Source organism: Lithobates pipiens, unplaced genomic scaffold (genome assembly GCF_037356315.1).
Source record: "Lithobates pipiens isolate NorthernLeopardFrog02 unplaced genomic scaffold, aLitPip1_a1.2 Scaffold_8, whole genome shotgun sequence".
Taxonomy (NCBI): Eukaryota; Metazoa; Chordata; class Amphibia; order Anura; family Ranidae; genus Lithobates; species Lithobates pipiens.
Genome location: NW_027507903.1, coordinates 162311777 through 162336265, shown reverse-complemented (window position 1 = coordinate 162336265; position 24489 = coordinate 162311777). Strand labels below are relative to the sequence as shown.

At 43.2% G+C, this 24489-nt stretch overlaps 1 pseudogene; it reads right to left on the bottom strand.

Annotated features, from left to right (window-relative positions):
- Positions 1 to 6760: 6760 nt before the first annotated feature.
- LOC143962001 (bifunctional heparan sulfate N-deacetylase/N-sulfotransferase 1 pseudogene) lies at positions 6761 to 9651 on the bottom strand (annotated as a pseudogene).
- Between the last annotated feature and the right edge of the window lie 14838 nt (positions 9652 to 24489).

The window sequence follows — 24489 nt, the reverse complement described above, 5'->3', positions numbered from 1 at the left end:
GGATGTTTGAAAGTAGGGGCCTGCCCTATATGCTCTGCAGAAATGGCGGAACAAGGTGTTGGTTTTGCCACAACATTGTAAGCCCTCAAAGTGACTCTTGGTGGGCGCTGGAGCGCCCTGCTGTGAACGATTATATCAAGAATTGTAATTACATGCCATTGTTGGACAGTGGTAGAAAAATTGACCTTTGGTGGTTGTGGTGCTGGTGCCACAACACTATAAGTCCTCACAGTTACTCTGGGTGGGCACAGGAATGGGCCCTCCTGTGAAATATTATATCAAGAATTGTAATTACATGTCCCTGTTAAACAGGGGCAGAAAAATTGGGCCTTAGGCACTGGTGCCACGACACTGCAACCTCTCCCATATACTCTAGTTTTATTGCAGGAATTAGCCCTGCTGCAAAGCATTGCATCAAAAATTGTACTTAAACGCCCCTGTTAAACAGGGGCAGAAAAATTGGGCCTTAGGCACTGGTGCTGGTGCCACGACAATGCAACCTCTCCCATATACTCTAGTTTTATTGCAGGAATTAGCCCTGCTGCAAAGCATTGCATCAAAAATTGTACTTAAACGCCCCTGTTAAACAGGGGCAGAAAAATTGGGCCTTAGGCACTGGTGCTGGTGCCACGACACTGCAACCTCTCCCATATACTCTAGTTTTATTGTAGAAATTAGCCCTGCTGCAAAGCATTGCATCAAAAACTGTACTTAAATGCCCCTGTTAAACAGGGGCAGAAAAATTGGGCCTTAGGCACTGGTGCTGGTGCCACGACACTGCAACCTCTCCCATATACTCTAGTTTTATTGCAGGAATTAGCCCTGCTGCAAAGCATTGCATCAAAAATTGTACTTAAATGCGCCTGTTAAACAGGGGCAGAAAAATTGGGCTGATGGCATCACCCAGAACCAGAAATGTTCTTCCAACATATCAGCGGAGGAGGAAGAGGATAGACAATCATCATAACAGGACAGTCACTCAGCATCAGCATAGGCAGTCTTGAAGGGATGTGATATTTCAAAAAAAATTATTCGGTTACATCAGCTTCAGGTGCTTGGTAGCTGTGGGTGATCCAAGACTGATTCATCTTGATGAAGGTCAGTCGATCAACTGATTCGGTGGACAGGCGCACCCTGTGATCGGTAACAAAGCCACCAGCAGCACTGAAGGTGCGTTCAGAAAGAACGCTGGATGCAGGACAGGCCAGTAGCTCAATTGCATACTGTGCAAGCTCTGGCCAGTGATCCATCCTCAAGACCCAGTAAGCCAGAGGATTTTCGGTGGGAAAGGTGTCCAAGTCTGACCTTGCCCCAAGGTATTCCTGCACCATGTAAATCAGACGCTGGCGATGGTTGCTGGAACCGATCATACCTTGGGGCTGCGGACTAAAAAATTGTCTGAAAGCATCGGTCAGACGGCCACCTTCTCCACCGCTCCTTCTGACCGATGCCTCAGCAACACGTTGTCCAGAACCAGGAGTTTGTAACCTCCCAGTCTCTGTGAACGTGTTGCACAGACCTTTCTGCAAGGCCTCCCGGAGATGTCTCATCCTCTGCTCCCTCTGCGATGGCAAGATAAGGTCGGCAACCTTACCCTTGTACCGTGGATCAAGGAGAGTGGCCAGCCAGTAATGGTCCCTCTCCTTGATCCGAAGAATACAAGGATCCTTTCGCAGGCTTTGCAGGATCAGGGAGGCCATGCAGCGTAGGTTAGCTGAGGCATTCGGTCCGGAGTCCTCTGGGTCACTAAGGGCAACATGATCCGCAGGTACCTCCTCCCAGCCACGTACAAGTCCACGTGTTTCTTGGGATTGTAAATCATCCGTGAAAGACTGCTGATGCTGAGTGCCAGGCTCCACCTCCATGCTGACACAATCCTCCACCTCCTCCTCCTCTTCCTGTGTGATCGGTGGGACAGCAGGAACACTGTCTGGATAAAGGGGGACTTGAGAGGCAAGGGAGTCCTCCTCTTCCTGCCTCTGTTCTGCCTTAAGTGCCCTGTCCATTATTCCACACAGCGTGTGCTCCAACAGGTGGACAAGAGGTACAATATCACTGATGCATGCACTGTCACTGCTCACCATCCTTGTGGCCTTCTCAAATGGTGACAGGACAGTGCATGCATCCCAAAGCATGGTCCACTGGCATGGGGAAAAAAAAAATGAGCTCCCCTGTCCTGGTGCTGTAGTCACACGGGTACTCATTGATGGCCCTCTGCTGCGTGTGCAGCCACTACAGCATGGCCAACGTTAAGTTCCTGGTGGGCATGTCACAGATAAGGCGGTTCTTGGGCAGGTTCAACTCCTTTTGGAGCTCAGCCAGCTGAGCACTGGCATTATATGACCAGCGGAAAGGAACACAGACTTTTCTTGGCCTGCCTCAGGACATCCTGTAAGCCTGGGTACCTGTTCAAGAACTGCTGCACTACCAAGTTAAGCACGTGAGCCCCACAGGGCACATGGGTCAGTTCTCCCTGTCGGAGAATGGAGAGGAGGTTGGTGCCATTGTCGCAAACCACCATTCCTGGCTTAAGCTGGCGTGACATCAACCATCTCTCAGCCTGCCCCTGCAGAGCTGACAGAATATCTGCCCCAGTGTAGCTCCTGTCCCCCAAGCATCTATTTACCTGCGTACTTGCATAGCCCCTTGAATGCCTACGGAGCACCGCTGGTTCCAAAGACAAAGCACAGGAAGAAGCCATGAAGGAAGAATAAGAGGAGGGGGTGGAGGAGAGAGGTGGGTCACAACCAGCAGTAGCAATTTGGAGGCATGGTGGTGGAACAACCTCCAACACTACTGCACCTTGTCGTACATCCTTCCCAGCTGCCAGAAGAGTGACCCAATGCACGGTGAAAGATAGGTAACGTCCCTGTCCATGCCTGCTGGTCCATGAGTCAGCGGTAATATGCACCTTACCGCTGCCTGCCCTGTCCAGCGAGGCAGGGACATTGCCTTCCACATGCCGGTAGAGAGCCGGAATCACCTTCTGTGAGAAAAAGTGGCATTTGGGAACCTGCTACTGAGGGACCACACATTACACAAACTCACAGAAGGGGGCCAAGTCTACCAACTGAAAAGGCAGCAGTTGAAGTGCTAGCAATTTAGCCAAGCTGGGGATGTGGATGGCTGGGAGTGAACTTCTTTCGACGGTCCAGCAGCTGGGGAAGGGAAATTTACCTGGCACAATCGGACGTCGGTGTACTGCTAGCAGAGTACCCGCAAGTACTTGGCTGTGACACACCTAATTCTACACCTTTATTCCTCTCAGTGCATGTTTCAGAGAGGAGTGAAGGTATAGTGGGGTTGGAGATCCCAGCTGATGAGGAGCAAGGAGAGGTCCACTTTGTTCTTTGGTGTGGGTCTTTAAGGTACGCTTGCCAACGAACTGCATGGCAGGTCAACATATGTCTGGTCAAGCATGTGGTGCCCAAGCGGCTGATGTTTTGGCCACACGAGATACGCTTGAGACATATGTTGCAAATAGCAGCTGATGCACTTGTCTCAAAAATGGCCCACACCAAAGAACTTTTGGAATAACGCACAGAGGCAGCGCCGTGAACAGGCGGAGCTCTGCGGTGTGATTTATTCGGTGTGCTGCCCTTAAGCTGGCCCCTGGAGGGCATTCTGCCTCATTGGAGATGCGCCTCCTCCTCCTCCTCCACTCTCCTATCAGGCACCCTCATGGAGTCAGTGACCTCATCACCCCCTCCCTCTTCATCACTGGAGCAAACCTAGCAGTATGCTGCAGCTGGTGGAACATGACTGCCAGATTGCTGTCCTTCTTGAGCATTCCCTCTCTCTGGGCTCACGCTACTGCCTTCCTCTAGCTGGGTATCATCATCAGAGCCTTCAAAACGCTGGGCATCCTCCTGGAGCATGTACCCAACACTGTGCTCAAACAGTTCGGGGGACTCCTCAGGAGTACATGGTGGGTCTAGGAAATTAGTGACTGATGCCATTGAGATGAGGGAAGAGGACGCGTTGGCAGCTGCTTTGCCAGTACCCTGAGCCTGGGTGAGAGAGGATGAGGAGGATGAGGAGGGCTTGGTCATCCACTCTACCAAGTCTTCGGCATGTTGCTGCTCAACACATCCAGCTGCTGAAAATAAGGACCATGTCCCATGGCCACGTGCTGATGATGATGATGCGCCGCATCCACGGTCAGCACTGTTGCCTCTAGACACAGAGCCTGCTTGCCCTCTTTTATTGGCTTGTGACTGTCTGCCTCTCCTATTTGGCCTTCCAGACATACTAATGGCCTGCAGGGAGATGAGAACACCAGCAATTGGGGTAGCTTTAGGTGCACACTGAGCAGATGACACAGTAAACTGACTATAATTACTGCAGCTGCCTGCCTGTGGTATAGGATCTGAAGAACACACGCAATTGGGGTAGCTTAAGGTGTACACTGTGCAGGGGGAACAATAAACTGACTGTAACTGCTGCAGATGCCTGTGGTATAGGACCAGAACAACACCAGCAATTGGGGTAGCTTCAGGTGTACACTGTGCAGGAGGCACAATACACCGACTGTAACTGTGCTAGCTTCAATCACATGAAATGTAGACACTGTCCCTGCCTATCCTTCTCTCTATGAATGCTGCAACACACTACGCAAGGCCACCACGCAGGCGGCCTTATATAGTGTGGGGCGTGTACTAAACCCCCTGAGCTATAATTGGCCACAGGCATTCTGCCTGTGGCCAATTATGGCTCTCCTCGCTGTCAGCGCTGTGATTGGCCAAGCATGCAGGTCACAGTGCATGCTTGGCCAATCATCGGCCAGCAATGCACTGTGATGCCGCAGTGCATTGTGGGCCGTGAGCGCCACACAAATATGGCGCAAGCGGCCCACAAAGTTCTGGCTTCACCGAATGGGCAAACACCCGGTGAGCTCATCCCTAGTTGACAGGGAGTAAGAATTGTTCTAGGATGGCAAATTTGGGGAGGTGTGCTAGGAGTGGTGATTTGGGGGATTTGTGCTGGGGGCAGGATGGGGGAAGAGGACTTGTTCTAGGAGGAGGTTGGGGGTTTGTGCCATAAAAGTAATATGGTTGAGGGTAAATGTTTTTTTTTGGGGGGGTGATTTGTGCTAGTAGGGATGATTGGGGGGTTTTTGTGCTAGAAGGGGAGATTCACGTGTTCGTGGGGGGGTTGTGCTAGATGGAGAATTAGGGGAGGGGAATTTGTGCTGGAAGGGGGGATTTGGAATGGGGGGGTTGTAATTGGAAGGGAAATGTGAGCATTAGAGGATCTGTGTGAGGGGAGATTTTTTTTGGAGGGGTAGCATATGGAGGGAGCAAGGATTTGATCTGGGGGATGGGTGCAGAGATTTGTGCTGGGAGGGGGGATTTCAGCAGGAGGGGCAGATTTGTACTGGGAGGAGAGGGGATTTATGCATAGGGTATGAGAATGCAGACTAGTGTTAGGCCGCGTACACAGGCGGGGACTGTTCGCCCAACTTTGTCCGCTGAACAGTGTTTCGGCGGACAGTCCGCCCGTGTGTGGGCTTTCAGCGGACAGTTTCAGCGAACAGTCTGCTGAACAAAGTTTTTCGGAAATTCCGAAAAACTGTCCGCTGAAACTTGGTTTCAGCGAACAGTCCCCTCGTGTGTAGGCTTGTTCGTCAAACTAAGTTCCGCGCATGCTCAGAAAGGATTTACACGCCGAAAGTTGTAATGCAGTGTATAGGACGTCGTATTTTCCGTCCCGTCGTACGTGCCGTTCACGTCATCGCGCACGGTTTCAGCAAACTGTTCGTTCGTCGTGTGTGGGCAAGTCCGTCCATGCTAATTTTGAGCGGACTGTTTGCTGAAACTGTTTGACGGACAAAGTTGAGCGAACAGTCCCCGCGTGTGTACGCGGCCTTACATTTTTTGGGAGGTTTCGCTGACACATAATGCTCATTCATCTTTGGGGTGGGAGCACAATTTGTCATGTTGACCCTAGGCTCTAGATGACCTTGTTCCACCACTGGATACATTCTTTAATTCTGATTTAAAACTCTTTGGGCACTCAACCTCTTAACTTACTTTTTTGTTCTAGTTATTGTAGAATTTTGTGTCTTTCATTTGACTTGAGGTGGTCATTTATAGTTGCTGATCCACCCATAGCAAACTTTTTTTGCTGTAATAATAAATCCTTTAATAAAATGTCACTCTTGTTTCAGAGGGGGGGTATTTTGAAGTTTTCATTTATGTTTGAGGGAATATCTTTATGTTTGAGGGAATATCGGTTGTTCTTTTTTTTTTTATTGTGTTGTTCATTCTTTCTTCTCTGGATTCTAGAACAGAATACTATGAACCAAATATGGAAACGTCTACAGTCTCTGAAAGACCACAAATCATTTGTGAAATACATGGTATTTCTTAACTTTGTGGCACTTCCGTCTATATATGGACAGGCTAGGAGATCTATCACCAGTCATTGTCAGAGTTTGTTTTGTTCATTGAAGTTCTTTTGGACTTTTCTTCACGCCTATTCAAGATTCACAAGTAGCCCATGTTTTCCATTCATTGGGGCTTACTACATAATAAGTGATTGAGTCCATATACAATAGTCAAAAGTGGAACCTTTTTAAGCAGGAATCCTGCACAGAATAAATAAGACCTCTAAAACAGGCCCTGCGGATTAAGATTCAGTGGATATGCAGTGCGTTTAGGAGTCCAGGGCCTTAGATGTTCATCTCAACAGAAGTATTTCTGTTTTAAAGTGACCGAGTTTCACTTATCAAGTGGATAGATCCTGGTTGATGTCTTTGTCATCCCTGAAGAAACTTGTAAGACCATACTCTTGTCCCAAAAGCAGCAGCATTCATCTTATAGAGCAGCTTGGACAGCTCAATGTTATGGTCCCAATAATAGTCTGTCAAAAAGCGTGAGAATCTGAATCCATATCTGGGTATTTCCTGCCCTTACTCTTCCACAGGCATTTGATTTTCCCATCATCCAGAAGTTGGCTACAAAATCCCTTCTTGGAGTCAAACACCAGTGTTTTGTGATAGTCCACAACATTCGCACCTCCTAAGATTTTCTGCACAGATTCCATTACAGTGGCAGGCTCAGTATGCAGCAATTGCCATCTAAAAGCAGTATCTGGTTAGCGTGAAAGTGGTTTAGCCAGCGTTCAATATGAGTGGAGTACCATCCTGGGACTAGGTACCTGTTCTGTAGAGCTTGTAACTTTAAAGGAGCATCAGGCCCAGCAGTAATGACTTCTTAGAAGGTATATTTGAGGGCCACTGGGTCATTATGCTGGTTCTGATACCAGGTGTAAGCGTGGTCTTCCGGATTAATAAGAAAGGTGAAGAGTTTGGCTATGGGGAAAAGTTCAACCACATGCCTTGGAATTACTTTTGAATCAAAGTAGTTGGCGCTCTTCTCAAAGTACAAGCCTGAAGTGGCGTTGGATGTAATGGGAAAAAAAAACCTATATACCAGTCAATTCCCTTGTGGCAATTCTGCCCATTGAAGAAATGGATCTCCTCAAACGTCTCTGAACTAGGGTAGTTACTGCTCAGATCTGGGTTCATTCCTAGGAAGAGGTATAATGCAGTGGTTCTTATTTTCTGAGGTCCAATTATAAGTAACTTGGGAAAGCGGTCATACGTCTGCTCCTTCGATCAAATGTCTTTATGGCATTTATCCTCGCAAAGGATCCTGCCACAAAGGATCATTCCCTTCTGGGAATATCTGGAAATACTTGTGAGCAAGCTCTACAGGAGGCAGAGTCTGCAGCTTGAGGTTCATCCAGGTGTTGAGAAACTGCACCAAATGCTTGAAAGTATACAGTTCTAAACGGTCATTGCCATAGTTAGATAATTTGGTCATGAAAATACTGATAGAATTTAGCAATACTGTAAGAAAAAGTTCTCCACCGTTAATAATCTTGTCCAGTTTCACAGGCCCTCCAGGATATTCATTATAGAATATGGTGTGTGTGAAGAGGCCACAGGTCTGCCAAGGTAGGACCATGATTCCATTGTAGATGAAGCCCCTCCTAAATCGTGCAGGCTTCAAATGAGGGTATTCCTCTGTGCTGGTCACCTTGATTCCCCATATCTGTTTCCAAGCCTCATACAGCTGTACATGAATTGGATAGACACCAGAGTGATGAGGCGATACAGCATAGCCCATATCAGTGTGGATACCATGCTCCACAGCACATTTCCTGTTCAAATACATCTGCTCAGCCAGTACTGATTGATTGTGGAAGAGGTGGGGTTGCATGTGGCTCTACATATGAGGGACCCACCAGAACTGTTTGACATAAGACAGCAAGAGGTGATTTCCTTTCCAGAAAAGCCAATATTGAAGGTGAAATTTGGGATGGGCGCCCTTCGCTCATTCTGGGTATCATACAGTGCCTTTACATCTTCTACTTTCATGCAAGTTCCCTCCTTCCCAACAAAAATATCATGAATATCAGCCAGTATATAGTGGTTGAGGGGAAGAGACAACCTTTTTCCAGTCAAGAAGGATACTGCATTCACAAACACGAGCTTATGAAGCCAGAACTGGTTCATAAGTCGTTTGACTGGAGCACTGTCTAGTCTTCTCCCAGTAGGTCACCTTTTTCCACCTGGTTGGGCTTGGTTATATACAAGAGAGGGGATTTGGGATTGATGCTGCAGTCCCTGAGACCTAGATTGGAATGAAGGTACAGGGAAAAGCCTTTCAACTGGGCACTAAGCAGACTGTTTTCATTGGCCTTGAAAAAAACAATGATCTCCACGTCATACTCCACACAGTACTTGTTCAGTAACTCTCTATTCCATGCATCCAAGTTTACACTTCAGAATGTTTTCATACACAATTAGTGCAAATCGCCCCCTGCCTTTATCAGTGAGAGCTGGCATATCACCCATGTCCGGGGCTATCTTGGTCTGATATTTAAAATGACTTGACTCCAATAAGGCCACTATCTCCTGGCCAATCTGGGAATAGAGGCTCTCTACAAACACAAGCACCAGTGGGTCCGTATGTGAAGAATCCACAGATCTCATAGACTTAACAGTCAGAAGATGTGAAGGGCTGATTTTAGGTCCATCACAGTACAGGGATTGTTTGTCACCTCCCGAAAACTTCAGCCCCCTTTTCCAGCCATACAGGTAATAGGCGGAGATGAAAATGCCACGTACACACGATCGGAATTTCGGCCAGCAAAAGACCGATGAGAGCTTTAATCTGAAAATGCGACCATGTGTAGGCTCTATCGGAATTTAGCTGTCCGAAATTCCATCAGCAAAAAATTGATAGCATGTTCTCAATTTTCCAGAAGGAAAAACTTTCCATCGGAAATTCCGATCGTGTGTATGCAATTCCAACATGCAAAAACTCACGCATGCTCAGATTCAACTACAAGATGGAAGCTATTGGATACTGGCTATTGAACTTCCTTTTTCTAGTCCCATCATACGTGTTGTACGTCAACGCATTCTTAACGGTCGGAATTTGAGGTGAGCATGTGTATGCAAGAAGGCTTGAGCGAAATCCCATTGGAATTCTGTCGGGAAAACCATCAGAGCTTTTTCCGAGGAGAATTCCGATCGTGTGTACGCGGCGTAAGAAGACAAAAGGCAAAAAGAAGGAAGAGAACCAGTTGTTGGCTTAATGGCCTCCCAAACCTGCGTGGCTTCAGGAACAAGCTCATGGTCCTAGCACCTTCACAGAAGGAGCGGACACAAGCACTCACAAACACAAGTGCAGACACCTCTGTTACATTGCAAGTACCCTTAACTCATCCTCTTCATGTCACCATGGCATGTCCATTGTAAGTCCAGTTCCAGGATGAATTGGGTGAATTGGGTGTGCAAACTTAATCTATCGAGGGCTTCTCCGGCAAAACTAAAGGGATGGAGGGAGGCTGTGGCATGAAGTGGCTGAAGTTGTTGTCATGCATCATTCAGGGCATCAGGCCTGTGATGTTGTTGTATACTTCGGAATGACTTTATTAGATGTGTCAGTCATAGTGCTTAGGGTGTGGGCCCCTGTTCCCTGGGCTGTCCATGCTCCCTCTGCCTCCCCAGCCTGGTCCCTGTGCAGGGAGAGACCTGTTCTCAGGCTGGGAAGAGGAGAGGGAGGGCAGGAGAGAGGGGGAGAGGATAGGAGGGAGAGAGGGGAAGGAGGGGGGGATATAAGTTTTTATCTTATTTTGATAGAGCCATCATTTTAGATTAAACTGTATTTCTACTGCAAGTCTTCCCTTTAAAACATGGGCTTTCATTTCAGCGTGGTTAATGTTTTTATTTTTATTTTTAAATATTACTTTGATAGTGCTTTTTGTTAAGTTTAGGGTGCTTAAAGCAGAGCATTCATTGACCATCTGCTCTTTAGGCTGCCTTTTGTTCACAGTCTGCAGATAAATTACCTCACATTATTTCACTCACTTTCAATGCACCCCTTATCCGCATTGATAAAATAAAACTTAAATATACACTAGGCCTATTATCCCTGATTAAAATGGTCCTGCTGCTGGACAATTTCACACTGCTCTTCTACAGTATCTTAATTCTGGTAAGAAAAACCCTAGACTGTGCTGTTTAGGTTGATTTACTAAAGGCAAGTAGACTGTTGCAAGGGAAGTTGCACTGTACCCAAAGCTTAGTGAATGTGGTGAAATTTCACTTTGCAAAGAATATTTAATCCCAGGTAAGGTATAAATAAAATAAAAAAAACAGCCTCTTTGATAACGATTGGATGATGGAAGTCGGCGGAGCTTCAGTTCATTCACTAAACTCTAGGAAAATTAACTTGACGACTAAACAGTCGATTCGCCTTTAGGAAATCGACCTCTTTGTTTCTGGTAAATTTGAGCCTAGCCTTGTCCATTAAAATTGTCCTGCTACTGGCCAATTTTACACTGCTGTATCTTCTGCGGTCTTTTAATTCTTAAAGAAAGCTTGACAGAAGCTGGCCAGTGGCAGGGCAGTTTTATATCAATAAGAACAAGAACAGCTACAACAAACTAAACAACACAATTCTGCCATGTAGAGCAGGTCTACTACAGTCTGATTCGAGTGCTGGCTATAATTAGGCGCCAACTATAATCAAGAAATGGCTGTAATCTGGTGCTGACTATAATTAGGCAAAGACTGTAGTCAGACACTAGCTATAATCTGGAAAAGGCTGTAATCAGGTGCTAGTTGTAATAAGGCATTGACCTTAAACTGGTTCTAAAGGCAGAAGGTTTTTTTTACCTTTTTACTGTCAATTACAGCTGGGGAGCCAATGAGGAGAGAGCGGGGACAAGGCTGAGCCACACTCTGTGTGTGAATAGACAATGTCCATTCACAGGAGCATGGCCCAGGAGCGAGTCTGCTCGAATGCCCCCATAGAAAGAGGCTTGCTATTGGGGGCATCCAGCAGGGAGGAGGAGCCAGGACCACCAATGGGGGACCCAAAAAGATGAGGATTGGGGCTGCTCTGTGCAAAGCAGAGCAGGTTAGTATAACATGTTGTTATTTAAAAAACAAAATCGGAAGCTTTGCAATCACTTTAATCTGGCTCTGGATATAATCAGGTGATGTAGTTCTGGCTATGATCAGGCACTTGTTATAAAACAGGTAATGGCTGTAATCAGGTGCTGACTATAATCTGGCACTGGCTTTATTTAACTGCTATCTGTAATCAGGTACTGGCTGCAATCAGGTCCTGGCTGTAATCAGTCACTGGTTGGGATCAGTAAAAAACACTGAGATCAACTAAGGCCACTATGATTTGTACACAGTGACACTGTCTGTGATCAAGACCTAACTCCCCCCTCATTCCACAACTGCTCGAATGATGTGTATGACAGGCAGAAAAAGCTGGTTCTTCATAGTAGCCACTGTTTGCACTTTAGATTACTGTGATTGGTCACAGTGATCACAAGGTAGAGAGACATTTTTGTAGGCTTTGTACTTTTAACCTATGATCAACACTCTGCAATTGATAAATACTGTACATCACAGCCATTGTTTACATTAGTGACCTCTGTGGTTGCTCACTGTGATTATGCAGTAGAGAGCCGCTTTCATTGGCTTTCTACCTTTTTCTGTGATCAGCACTATCTACAGTTACAGTGTGTGCATGCAACAGGGGACACACAATAGCAGAATAAAAAGATGTTTACAAATGGCCAGTCAGTGAGTGTTCTGCCTGGCAATGCAGTTACAATATACTTTAATGAAGGGGTTAAGATACCCCTTTAAAACCTATAGCCAATATTAATACACATGCATAAAAGGTAAGGCTTTGCATAAATAGATGATGTGGTTTTGATATAAGTCCAGAGCAGATTGAGTCGATTCAACACCAAAGAATATTTACAAATTCTTGATCTGTAAGCTTATCTGTCTGGCATACAGAATTTGCTTAGTTTTCTTATTGCATTTATACCAATGTGGCTCACCAATTAAAAATTTTAATAAGAGGTATTGCAGTTATTATGTTTTCTTTTTATATACACAAAACAATGTAATTATGAATGACAGTTTAGTAAGTGGACTATAGGAACTTTGCAGAATCCCACAATTATGTAACTGTAATGAATCACACTTAGCCTGGGGCTGGACATCTCAACATAAAGACATAGAAGTCATTGAAATGTTTCAACTCCCAAAATGTAACCCTATTTTTGTTTACTATAGATAAGACTTAGCACAAGATGGATGAAGAAGAAAAGTTGTAGGTGATGTGTTTAATTTTAACTTAGTATGACAAGGAACATTTACACTTACAGCTCTTTAGCAGAAGGATTGCATTATTTAAAAAAAGAAAAACAGAGTAAGCAAATACTGGCTAATAGATTGATGTGAACACAACTGATCAAAGTAGGGACCAAAAGCAGGCATTTAAAAATTCTCTTATCTTCATTTTTACATCTACTTTGAAATGTCACATCTTCTTCTTATATCATGGCTTTAATGTTCTTGTGTCACTCTCAGCTGCTTTCACATATTCATTACATCTACATTTAAAGAAACACTTTCTACTCTTCAGGGTCAGAAGCAGTGGTGATTATCCCTGGGGTCATGACGGGTTCATTTTCAATGGGCATTTTGTTGTAAAGTGGTGTCTGTAACATTACAAATTGTTAAGGTCTACTAATAGGGACACTTTTCAAGTGGTAGACACATGAGGAAAAATAACCATGATTTTACCAAAGTAACTTGCTGAACTTGCTTATTTTGATGTACAACTGGGTTCTAGATTTATGGCACATGTAAATCTATTTGGGGCATGACAATAATATAAAGGATAATATAAATTCTCAGCAAGCCTTCTAAATGGTCTAAACATTTTCACAACATGGTAACATAATGTCTAGTCATATTCTGTCATCATATTTGTGAGTTCTCCTCAAATTTGTACAAGTTTTTTTTTTAGGTAGAAAGGTTGCAATCGATTTCCAAAGACATACTTGTAGGCTACTTAGCATAAAGCTAAATGTCCTTAGAATGTTTGTGATTGTTGTAGGAAAATTAAACAGTATTCTCTTTTTTATAACAAGAACTAGTTAATTGATCTCTGTGCACTTTGATACAGAATATTGCAATAAATAGTAATATGGCAGGAGGATATTTGTCAGAATGTTGTATGCCAGGTTTTGATTGATTAAGCTGGTCTCATCTTCATCCTGCTTCTAAACAGAAACAAAGCAGCAAATAACCCATGCCTACTGGTCCAGGGGTTTCACCAGTGATGGTAGCATGTAAATTTGTTTTGATTTTATCGAGCCATGCATGGTCCACAGATAATCCTTGTGTTGGCAGGCTGTACTGACCCCAGAGGAGGTTTGGAAAACCCGGCAGGAAGTCTACAATCTCCAAACATAGCGTCAAAGCCTATTGAACACTAGAATATAAATATAACTTTTTTTCTGACCTTTTTCAAGTCTATATTGCAAGTTATTTGGCATGGGTAGTTGGACACTGCCACTGGGGACATGTACCAATACAAACAATAAAAAAAAAAAAAAAAGATCTATTCAGCGGGAAGATGCAATGTTGAAAATACACTTTTTTTTTTAAATACAATACTTGAGGGTAGCCTTAAAGCTGCATTTGAAATGAAGGAACACATAAATATTTAAGGCTCTTTCACACGGACGTGTCCGTGTACAGAGCCCGCTCTGCTCAGCAAGGGATCGCTCCGTCAATCCCAGCTGAACAGGAAGATGACAGGTCCGTCTCTGCCATGGTTACCCTATCCGATCCACAGACGGTTGGAAAAGTAGGTTTTTCCTCAGTCACACTTTTTTGATTCGGAGCGGATCAGATGTCAGCTGACATGTCACCGCTGACATCCGATGTTCCATAGAGGTCTATCGAGCATCCGTTCAGGTCCACCTAAAAAAATATGACAGGCGGACCTGAACGGATCGTCCGTGTGAAAGAGGCCACTATAGATACTGCCACTAAATTACAGATCCCTGGCCACATCTGTGTCCAAATAAACTGCCCAGGAATTTATAATTGATGCTGGGACATTATTTAAATTTTTGTTCCAGAACCTGGGAGATTACAATTTCCTGGTGCTGGACAACGTGTTACTGAGGCTTCATTCAGTCAGAGGAAGAGTGGAGGAGGAGGACTGATCATTCAAGCAACCATTGACAGAGTCTGCATTACATAATGCAGGAATATCTAGCGGCAAGAGCAGACTTGGAGACCTTTCCAACAGAGAATCCATTGGGTTACTGGGTCTTGAGGATGGACCACTGGCCAGAACTTGCTCAATATGCAATTGAGCTACTGGCCTGTCCTGCATCCAGTGTTCTTTCTGAATGCACATTCAGTGCTGCTGGAGGGTTTGTAACAGATCATAGAGTGGGCCTGTCCACAGACTCCGTTGATAGGCTCACATTCATAAAAATAAATCAGTCTTGGATCAGCACTATCAAGCACCTAATGCTGATGTAACTGATTGCAATCTCTATGGATGTGAGATCCCTTGAAAACTGACTATGCTGAATATCCTATTTCTCCTCAATCTTGATGATGCTAGCTTCCAACAATATTTTTGGTTTAGCACACCCCCACGACCACCCAGGGCCCAATTTTTCTGCTCCTGTTTAGCAGGGGCATGTAATTACAATTGTTGGTATAATATTTCATTGCAGGGCCCGTTCCTGCGTCCAACAAGAGTAACTGAGGGCTTACAGTGTTCTGGTACCACCGCCACCAAAGGCCCAATTTTTTTTACAGGGGCATGTAATTACAATTTTTGATATAGTATTTCAGAGCAGGGCCCGTTCCTGCACTCATCAAGAGTAACTGTGAGGGCTTAATGTGCTGGTAGCACCAACACCTAAGGCATAATTTTCTGCAGAGTATATAGGGCAGGCCATATGGTCCCCAATCCCCTAATCCCTCCACTGGCTTCCGCTCACTCAATGAATTAAATTCAAATGTCCCATGAGCAGATCCGCCCCATGTGAATGAGGCCTAAAACTGCTACTTTCATCAGTCCCCAGATTTTAGAACTGTAAGCACTGAGGTTAAGTTCACACTGATGTTATCTGATTTTGATCTGACTTTCAGTGTGATTATGTAGTGCAACTCTGTGCTACTTGGATACTATTTGGATAAGGTCTGCATTTTCAATGGGGTCACAATAGTGTAGGAATGGCACCAGTTGTACAGGAACCTTTTCCAAAATTGCTCTGTGATGGGTCACACTGATGTGAATGGACACCATTAAAAACAATGTGATCCCATTGCTATGCGATTCTGTGCAGCTCAAGTTGCATCTGAAATTGCATTAGTGTGAACCAAGTCTAAACATCCAGAGCTGAGACTTGTAGTTTCATCTGCAGTACACTTATAATATCAGGTCACTTGTTGTATACCTCCCTCCATTTAGAAAAAGCTTAGTATTATTTTCATTGAATGCAAGGCTTTCTGAAAATGGGTGGATAAATGTCACAATTTCACCTTCTCCAATCACAGAAAAAAAAAAAAAATAGAAAGGGGAAATTAAATAAGGTTAGGGTCACATCTATGCAGGTTGCAGTTGATGTGTTTTTGGGCACACTTTGCGGAATGTTTTGCATTTTTGAAAACACATTTTTGATGCATTTTTTATGTGTTTTGCATTTTGTATTGGCTAATAGGAAAGTATGACAGTTCTGTTCATGTAGTGCTACTTTGATGCGACTTTAATGGTACTTTACACTCTCTGGCACTCAAGTCTCAACAAAGTAGTGTAGGAATCTTTGTGTGTTCAAAGTCACATGTGAGGGTTGGGGTTAAGGGCTAGGATTAGGGTTGAGGTATAGGATTAGGGTTAGCATTAAATATTAGGGTTAGAGTTAGGTTTAGGTTCAGCGGTAATCATTAAGGTTAGGGTTAGCTGTATTTGTTAGGGTTAGCAATCCCTAACAAATACAGCTAACTTTAACCCTAATGATTACCCCTAACTCATGCTCTAACTCTAGCCCTTAACTCTAACCCAAACATTTGACTCTGGGCACATAAAGGTTCCTGCACTACTACAATGTGACTTTGCTGTGACTTAAGTGCCAGTAAGTGTAAAATTGCATCAAATTTGCATACCAATGCATTAAAATGCATGAAAAATACAGCACTTGCATTTTTGGTGCTGGCACATTGAAGTCTATTACACACAAAATGCAATCTGCTGCAGGAAAAGTCCCTGACCCTTTCCAAAAAATGTACTGGCTCAAAATGCACAGATGTGAACTAGATCCATAGGAAACCATGTTAAATGAACTGTAGTACATTTCTGCAAAATGCACTAAAAATTGCATAGGTCTGAAACAAGGTTAAAAAACCACTATTTCTATTTCATAAAGGTTTGCGGTCGAGTAAGGCTGGATTCACACCTATGCAGTTTTAGTACTTTTTGCATTTTGCGGATTTGCACTAGAGTCCATTTAACATTCTTTCATATGGAGCACGATCTGTAGTGCAAATCTGCAAACTGCAAAAGGCACAAAAAATGCATAGGTGTGAATCCAGTCATAAAGTATATAGTATACAGGGAAAAGGTAATTCTTGTTTTCTGCATTGGCTATTGGAAATACTTTTGAAAGCTAGTTTGAGTGTCAAACATTTGAGGAGATAAATGAAAGGGTCCTAAAGGATCACCTTTGGAACATGTTATATGTTACACCCACATTTATGGTGTAACATGTTCCATTACCTGCAGCGCAAACCCTCTGGTCCCTCACCTGTGACAGTGGGTGGAGGATCCTCTCTCTGCACCCACTGGCACTTTTCAAAATCATTGCAACTGTGGAATCTGTGAATTAGAAAACTAAGAGACCCATCTGCCACCAAGGCAGATGGCCTTTAGTTTTCAATAGTCTGTGAGGATGCTGATAAGAGCCCAATAGTCAATTCCCTCTCCCTGTAGCTTTGAAACTGACAGCCTATACAGAGGTACAGGTTTAAAGCTGTAGGAAGAATCTGCAAGGAGCCTGATGTTGCACCTGTGATCCACTGATTGTTGGTGCAATGCTCTGCAGGCTCCTGTGAAAAAATAATACATTCGCATTTTTGTTCCTTCAATAATATGTGAAATAATTTTTTCACAAAGTTGAACTTATGAACATTTATGTTTAGAAGTTGTATAGTTAGTCTGGTTGAAAAAAGACGCACGTTCATTTAGTTCAACCAGTATATGGAAAATGGAATATGGAAAACAAATTTTATATATATATATATATATATATATATATATATATATATATATATATTAGGGCTGTGGAAGTTAAAGATTAATTCCTTGATTAATCAATTAGATCCGGTGACGTCACAGACATCAACGTCACTGAACTCCTCCCCCCTTCCCCAAGTGCCTCTGTCTGCTAACGAAAGGGAAGGGGGGAGGAATCCGGTGACATTGAATTTCTGATTGAACGTAATGCTTATGGGGGGAACTATGCATGATGTCACCCGCTGCTGCCCTACGGAACTAACACGATTGTCGGCTTTACATGCTGTGTTTTTATCGTCTTTATGTGAGTAGTTTGTGTTTGAACACAAAAATTTAATTTTATACTTAAGCGGTGAGCACTTAGATCTTTTCTTTCTACCCATGACCAGGCATCCTTGATGAGATCTTAGGAGACTTGACAGAAGTTTATGGTCCGCGTTAACCCTTTTGATACCCGCTTGCATGACCACCTGTCTGCTCAGGGGTCCATGCCATAAAGTGAGAGTGATTAGTTAGAGGTGGAGGGATTGTCACCCTACTGTGGAAAAAAAAATACTTACATCAGTGCTGCAGTTTGAATTTAAAACGTATTTGTGTGAACTGTGAAGTTAAGTCATGGATTGTGGAAATTAACTAGTGTTGGGTGATAGTATATAGTGTATAGCACATTTACCACTAACTAATGCAAAGTTGCAATGCAAAGAGATTAGCTAAAAGTAGTTTGATCTGTATGTGCATTATAATTAATCAAAATTAGTCGATTAATCGATAAAAAGAAAAAGATTAATTGAACACGAAAATTGTAAACATTAACAGTCCTAATATATATATATATATATACAATCCTATATTTACAGTTGATCCAGGGGAAGGCCAAAAAAAAACAAGCAAAACATGATCAAATTTGCACCAGCAGGGGGGAAAAAAATTCCTTCCTGATCCCACAAGAGGCAATCAGATATTCCCTGGATCAACTTTACCTGTAAATGTTAGTATCCAGTCATATTTTGTGCATTTAGGAAAGAATCCAGGCCTTTTTTAAAGCAATCTACTGGGCTGAACTCCACCATTAAGCATGGGTCGTTCCTCTTAGTAACACATGGGTAGTATTCCATCCAAAAAGGAAACAGAACAACTATGTTGTTGTGTAGTCACATAAGACCATTTAGTTGAATAAGAATAGTCCCCTCTGGTATATTAAAGGTTACCAGTTCATAGATGTGGTGGCTGCTTTTTTTTACGCCTTTTATCATTTATTATCAGGCGATCCATCCAGTAACACTTCCTCTCTTAGGGAGGCTCTACTTAATGAAGGAACATGGCAGCCACCCTTAGACAGCATCATAGTCAATCTCTGGGGACAGTAGTGTTTGATGCACTGGCAAATTTAGATGGACATGTTCAACAAAGAAAGTTGAACCCCAGCTAACATTTTTACAGCTATATCAAAAGTTTTTTTTAATTTTTACATCAACTAAAAAAAGCTGACTATTGTATATACCTCTGTCAGTGTTAAATGGTTTGTCTCGACTTCTTAACTGCCAATTTTTGCTGGGCAGCTTGGTCTGTTACAGAAAGTTGAAAATAGCAGACTTACTGGCTGCATTACCATGGGAAAATAAAAATGTATGTAAAAAAAAACAATGCAGCCACTACATTTAAGGACTGGTAAACTGTAAGCCCTTGTACACACGGTCGGACATTCCAATGGAAAATGTCTGATCGGACCGTGTTGTCGCATAATCCGACCGTGTGTGGGCTCCATGGGACTGTTTCTGTCGTAATATCTGACCGACAAAGTTTTAGAGCTGGGCTATAAAATTTTCCAAAAACATGATCCGATGGGACTTTGTCTGATCATTTGTAGAGAATTCCGATCGGACAAAGTGCCACGCATGCTCAGATCAAATTCCTAGACCAAAGCTATTGGCTACTAGCCTGAACGTAGTCCCGTCGTAACTAAATTACGTCATCACGTTACGAACAATCGGATTTTCCGACAACTTTGTCCGACCGTGTGTATGCAACACAAATTTCGGACAAAATCCATTGGATTTTGTTGACGGAATGTCCGACCGTGTGTACAACGGATAATATATACAGTACATTTTTTGTTATTTTGGGGCTTAAATATGTTTTTAAGTTTAGGTTTGGATTGGATTGCGTTGTAGCATTACCTGTGCTACTCAACTCAATTGCCTCCTCTCTTAATTCTCAGGTGCTACCCTCTCTGCCAGTCTTTTTACTGTCTGCCAATTACCCAGAAAGTACAGTTCAAACTGTTGATTCTGTATTATTGCTCTTTAAATTTGTGATTAACTATTTATTTATGCAATGCCTCGTGGCTCTTTTGAACTGTAATAACATATTATACAGCATAAATAAAAAAGTAATTTATATTTTAAAAATATTAATTTGTTTTTTCATCCATTTTCAGTGGTGAAATTACGTGTTAATTGGCCCAGCTGCAGAGAGGGACATAAAATTATATGCCAAAATTTGTATTAGTGGAGGTACATTCCTGTAGGATTTAAAGTTTTCCTTTCAGCTGTGCCAGGATGCAGCTCTGAGGCATAGTTATATCACCCATGCCTCCCAGAAGTAATGGAAGAAGGGGCACAGGTAAGGCTGGTCATACATGGCACAAATTTCTTTCTTGCAACCCGGGGATGCACGATTCACACGATTCCCCCATCAACGCAGACAGTGTTGACAGTGGAATTCCTCCTGCCGTGCAATTGTCTGCTCCTGGCTGGGGGGTGGGGGGGTTGACGGGGGAAGTGATTATCACTAGTGGCTATAGCAGCCACTAGCAATAATTGTAAGAGAATCTGGCAGGCTGGTTGTACCCAAGTTGATCAATCGATCAACTTGGTACATTCAGCCTGCCCATTAACGGTTTGAATCTCGTTGGATGTAACACGCACGGAGGGAGGAACTATTTTGGATGATGCCACCCACTGCCATCCTACTTTGGGGATGAGTTACCGGCACTCTGTATATTATTATGAGCCTACAATCAAGAGGATTGTCTGTGAGTGTGCATTTCATATTTTAGTACAGCAAGAGTTTTAGAGCCAACAGAAGGCGCATAGTATATTTTGTTTATTGGCATGTGCATGGGATTTATCGGAGTACCCTGCTAGTATCCATACTTACCCCAAGTTAGGACAAGTGCGTTTGACCTTCTGTTGATTCAGGGGTCCATTATTTGAGGTGAGTGATTAATCTACATGTTGGTGGAGGGTGTTTTCACCTGAATTGGTACCAAATCTCCTTTTGCTGGTGTGGTTGTTTGTGCTGCATTCTGGGCTTTGTGCTTCTACTGAAAATTGTCTCATCTGGACATTTATTTTATGTTGTTTTGGACTGGTTTTATTAAAGGAGAAGTCCAGCCTGAGCTTTATAGGCTGTGCTTCTCCTCTGGGTCACTGGAGGGCAATTTGTTTTGCCATTCTGTGACCCGTTTTCAGCGGAGAGTGTTCTGAAGTCCACTCTCCACTGACGTAACTGCCATCATTCGAGGCAGCGTGTCATCCCAACTTCCCAAGTCTGGATCTGCCAGCTGCCTTGATTGATGGCATTCTCAGTGTCTGCCATCAGTATGGAGAAGCAGAGAGGAGAGACGCTGACTGACAGTCAGCAGCTCTCCACTTGGGGATCTGTGAAAACCGAGCTATCAGCGATGTTTGGTGGCACGGTTCTCAGTGCAGAGATGGCAGGGGACAGATGAAGCATCGGTCTGATGCTGCATCCACATAGGTAAGTATGAATCTAAAATAAAAAAATAAAACAACATATTTCTCTTTTAACTATTGCACTGCACTCTTTATGTTTACATGGTTCATTTTGTGGTGATGTGAATTTATCCTTCAGTGTTCAGCTAGTAATAGATTTTATTCTTCTAATTATTCTTAGAATTTGTTTGTGCTCATTGTATCTGATCTTTATTGATGTATAAATAAATGCACTGTTATGGAAGCTTGAACTCTGTTCCTCAATATGTCTAAAAGAAGACTGCATAGAGGACACGTATGAGTAGAAGTAAATCTATCCAAAGTTTTTAAAATTTAAGCTGATCGTCAGGTTTTTTCCGGGCTGGTACAAACAAACTATTACTTGCAATACTGGATGTGCCAGCAGTATACAGTATACAAAGCAGTGTTCTGGCAGTAGGACAGGAACTTCCTGTCCCGCTCCCAGAACAAAATCGGGTCAGGCTGAATACCGTTCGACTATTCTTAGAGAGCTTTGTATTCTATGAATGAATACAAAGCTTCCTCTGAATGGCTGAACCAGAGATCATGACATAATTTGCCCACCTCTCCAACTCCGATTCATTCATAGAATTCAAAGCTCCAGGTGAATGACTGAGCATCACTCAGCCTGACTCGATCTGGGAGCAGGATAGGAAATTCCTCTCCCACTGTAGTAACAGTACTAAGGCTACATACAGTTTATATAGCCCACAGAGTGGCCACATCTAGTAGTGCAGGTCCTGCTTGGTCTAAACAAAATATTTAAACTTCACTAAAACATGGAGGTCAGCTTGCAATCTACATCATGTTTCATTGATTTATTTTTCTATACTTTCAATAATTTTACCACACCTTTGGAATGGTATGGTATGATCCAAATTGAGGAGCCTTTTATGGTAATAAGAAATAATATGCTTCTCCCGACCCACTCACCTCACTACGCCTCAACCCAGACCCCCCCCCCCCCCCCGGAATGCACAGCAATCTAAAAGACACCTGGCCGCACAGCAAGATACTAGCACACCACGTTTTCGCACAAGGTAAACCCCTAACACAGAAAAACCTCACATCTAATGGGGAGAACCCCTCTACCTCCCCCTGGACTTTCACCTTGCTCTCACACTACAACCACACACTAGACAGGAAGTTCAATGTCTCCAGACCCCTCTCACCCTTTGAAACCCTTTGTACAATGCAATCACCCCAGCACCACTTAATCTCCACAATGCACTCCCTCCTATTTTGAAATATCCCTTCCAATACAGAATGAGCTTGCTCATCCTGTGAAGGTGACCTTTCCAGATCCTTTTCTCCAGAAGATTGGGAATGAATCTATCTGAACATACATAAGGGATCTGTAAATGTATCCACACAAGAGAACAAATACAAAATTCAAGCCTGATGGTACCGCACCCCAACCCTTATCCACAAATTACACCAGGACCTCCCAGATACGTGTTGGAGATGTCATCTTGAAAAAGGTTCTCTTCTACATTTATGGTGGAGCTGTCTTGCCATTCAAACCTACTGGGCTGAGGTACAGCAAGTTATCACAAAGACTTACCAACTCGATTTTTCCCCTGCGCAATTTCTCCTACACCATTCCACTCTATCACACAGGAACTACAATTCCCTAGCAATGCACATGCTAAATGATGCAAAACAATGCATTCCAGTCCATTTGGGTTCTACACAAACCCCATCAATTAAAGAATGGTTAAGCAGAATCACCAAAGTAGCTGAAATGGAGCGCCTCATCAACATAGCACATGACAAACCCTCCAAATTCTCAACTAAATGGACCTGTTGGACCGACTTCTAAACAACAGCAGAATACTGAGACCTTATCACTGCGGGCAGCCCAACGCCCCCAATTCATTCCAGTCCGCCCCAGGATTAATCTCATAACTGGAAATGAACGTCAAATACACCTACTTCCAGACCTTTTCCACACTAACAATCAGAATTCCAAAGAGCCAACAACCTACCTACTACTTCACATGGAGGGAGAGAAAGATGGACACCCACCCCCTCCGTTTCATTGGCACACCCCTCTATACCGCTGCTACACCTACTAGCCTCTCCTTTCCTACTCCTCTCATTGCTGAACCCCCTCTCCTGCCCACTCCCCTCTTTTCCCACCCCTAACACTCACCTCCTACCCGGACCCCTTTTCCCACTTGAGGAACCTAGTATTACTCATCATCAAACAGAAACCCGCTACCTCACTGAGATAAGTACTACCTACATTAGACAAGCCCCTAACAGGACATCCCAACCCAGCTGACCAAAATTATGCCCCTCTCATTGACCATTTACCTACAACCGACGACTCACCCCTTAAGCCTTTTAAACACACACAGTCTAAATCTACATGACCCAAATACGGGCTCAAGTGAATCCCCTGGATACTTCCCCCTATGCCTTTTTCTTAAAACTTGAGACTCCTAGACACTAAGTAGTTCCTGATGTACTAGAACCAACCCTCACCCTATGCATCTTTCCACTGGATCACACCAAGTTGTTTAATGTTTTAAAATTGTAACTGTTTAAATGTCATGTTAGACATCATATTCTGTATTGCATGTTTCTGTATTACAACATATGTGTATGTTCAACTCCTTTAACAATAAAAAAAAAAAAAAAAAATACAGAATCTAGTTTGCTTACTTCAACACATTTCTGACATTTATTAATACAGGTAAAGTTCAATACAAAAAGTTGTCTAAAATACAGCTTTCTTTGAAAAATCTGGGCTAAAATTTACAATTACTAATGGATTGAATGGCTCATTAACTACTGTGCATATTATTTACAAAGGTCTGTTAATGTTCATTCTACCAGGACTCCAAAAGCCATTATACATGGAATAACCTTGTATTTTAAGACTGATTTTGTCCTATTAAAGCATTATTGCAAAAAAAATCACCTTACTTGGTCATGCAAATTCCAATGAGCCTTGCTTTTTTATTTTCCACATTACAAGAATGTATTTTTATTGTGTTGCAATGCTTGTAAATACTGTGCTTCTAAATAAACGTTATTGTGAATGAATACATCAAATATAT